Source organism: Cherax quadricarinatus, chromosome 8 (genome assembly GCF_038502225.1).
Source record: "Cherax quadricarinatus isolate ZL_2023a chromosome 8, ASM3850222v1, whole genome shotgun sequence".
Classification (NCBI taxonomy): Eukaryota; Metazoa; Arthropoda; class Malacostraca; order Decapoda; family Parastacidae; genus Cherax; species Cherax quadricarinatus.
This window is the reverse complement of record NC_091299.1, coordinates 32,199,726-32,202,225: the sequence shown is the minus strand read 5'-3', so window position 1 is coordinate 32,202,225 and position 2,500 is coordinate 32,199,726.

Here is a 2,500-nt window from a genome sequence, read left to right as displayed (position 1 = left end):
GTCTGGAACAAGGTAGTCAGTCCCTCAGCCTGGAGAAGAGTTCAGCTCCATGGTCTGGAACAAGGTAGTCAGTCCCTCAGCCTGGAGAAGAGTTCACCTCCATGGTCTGGAACAAGGTAGTCAGTCCCTCAGCCTGGAGAAGAGTTCAGCTCCATGGTCTGGAACAAGGTAGTCAGTCCCTCAGCCTGGAGAAGAGTTCAGTTTCATGGTCTGGAACAAGGTAGTCAGTCCCTCAGCCTGGAGAAGAGTTCAGCTCCATGGTCTGGAACAAGGTAGTCAGTCCCTCAGCCTGGAGAAGAGTTCAGCTCCATGGTCTGGAACAAGGTAGTCAGTCCCTCAGCCTGGAGAAGAGTTCAGCTCCATGGTCTGGAACAAGGTAGTCAGTCCCTCAGCCTGGAGAAGAGTTCAGCTCCATGGTCTGGAACAAGGTAGTCAGTCTCTCAGCCTGGAGAAGAGTTCAGTTCCATGGTCTGGAACAAGGTAGTCAGTCACTCAGCCTGGAGAAGAGTTCAGCTCCATGGTCTGGAACAAGGTAGTCAGTCCCTCAGCCTGGAGAAGAGTTCAGCTCCATGGTGTGGAACAAGGTAGTCAGTCCCTCAGCCTGGAGAAGAGTTCAGCTCCATGGTCTGGAACAAGGTAGTCAGTCCCTCAGCCTGGAAAAGAGTTCAGCTCCATGGTCTGGAACAAGGTAGTCAGTCCCCCAGCCTGGAGAAGACTTCAGCTCCATGGTCTGGAACAAGGTAGTCAGTCCCTCAGCCTGGAGAAGAGTTCAGCTCCATGGTGTGTAACAAGGTAGTCAGTCCCTCAGCCTGGAGAAGAGTTCAGCTCCATGGTCTGGAACAAGGTAGTCAGTCCCTCAGCCTGGAGAAGAGTTCAGCTCCATGGTCTGGAACAAGGTAGTCAGTCCCTCAGCCTGGAGAAGAGTTCAGCTCCATGGTCTGGAACAAGGTAGTCAGTCCCTCAGCCTGGAGAAGAGTTCAGCTTCATGGTCTGGAACAAGGTAGTCAGTCACTCAGCCTGGAGAAGAGTTCAGCTCCATGGTCTGGAACAAGGTAGTCAGTCCCTCAGCCTGGAGAAGAGTTCAGCTCCATGGTCTGGAACAAGGTAGTCAGTCCCTCAGCCTGGAGAAGAGTTCAGCTCCATGGTCTGGAACAAGGTAGTCAGTCCCTCAGCCTGGAGAAGAGTTCAGCTCCATGGTCTGGAACAAGGTAGTCAGTCCCTCAGCCTGGAGAAGAGTTCAGTTCCATGGTCTGGAACAAGGTAGTCAGTCACTCAGCCTGGAGAAGAGTTCAGCTCCATGGTCTGGAACAAGGTAGTCAGTCCCTCAGCCTGGAGAAGAGTTCAGCTCCATGGCGTGGAACAAGGTAGTCAGTCCCTCAGCCTGGAGAAGAGTTCAGCTCCATGGTCTGGAACAAGGTAGTCAGTCCCTCAGCCTGGAAAAGAGTTCAGCTCCATGGTCTGGAACAAGGTAGTCAGTCCCCCAGCCTGGAGAAGACTTCAGCTCCATGGTCTGGAACAAGGTAGTCAGTCCCTCAGCCTTGAGAAGAGTTCAGCTACATGGTCTGGAACAAGGTAGTCAGTCCCTCAATCTAGAGGGGAGTTCAGCTCCGTGGTCTGGAACAAGGTAGTCAGTCCCTCAGCCTGGAGAAGAGTTCAGCTTCATGGTCTGGAACAAGGTAGTCAGTCCCTCAATCTAGATAAGAGTTCAGCTTCATGGTCTGGAACAAGGTAGTCAGTCCCTCAGCCTGGAGAAGAGTTCAGCTCCATGGTCTGGAACAAGGTAGTCAGTCCCTCAGCCTGGAGAAGAGTTCAGCTCCATGGTCTGGAACAAGGTAGTCAGTCCCTCAGCCTGGAGAAGAGTTCAGCTCCATGGTCTGGAACAAGGTAGTCAGTCCCTCAGCCTGGAGAAGAGTTCAGCTCCATGGTGTGTAACAAGGTAGTCAGTCCCTCAGCCTGGAGAAGAGTTCAGCTTCATGGTCTGGAACAAGGTAGTCAGTCCCTCAGCCTGGAGAAGAGTTCAGCTTCATGGTCTGGAACAAGGTAGTCAGTCCCTCAGCCTGGAGAAGAGTTCAGCTTCATGGTCTGGAACAAGGTAGTCAGTCCCTCAGCCTGGAGAAGAGTTCAGCTCCATGGTCTGGAACAAGGTAGTCAGTCCCCCAGCCTGGAGAAGAGTTCAGCTTCATGGTCTGGAACTATACGAAAGCATGAGAACGTAGTCTTAAATACTGTCGAAGGTGAGGTAGAAGTTGTGGCAGACGTTGTTTGGGCCGCTCCACTAGTGCAGGTTACAAGGCAGGTCCATCTGGGTATCAATAAAGATACCCAACTGTTGCCCACGTTTATTAATGTTCAACTTGACGGTATTTTGTACCATTTTCAACAAGATGATATTTTTAAGCTTAATAGAAAAAAATGTTGAATTTTTTAAATTAAAAAAAAAATTTAATAGTTTTCTAAGAATATAATTAATTACTACTGATATTATAATAAATATAGACTA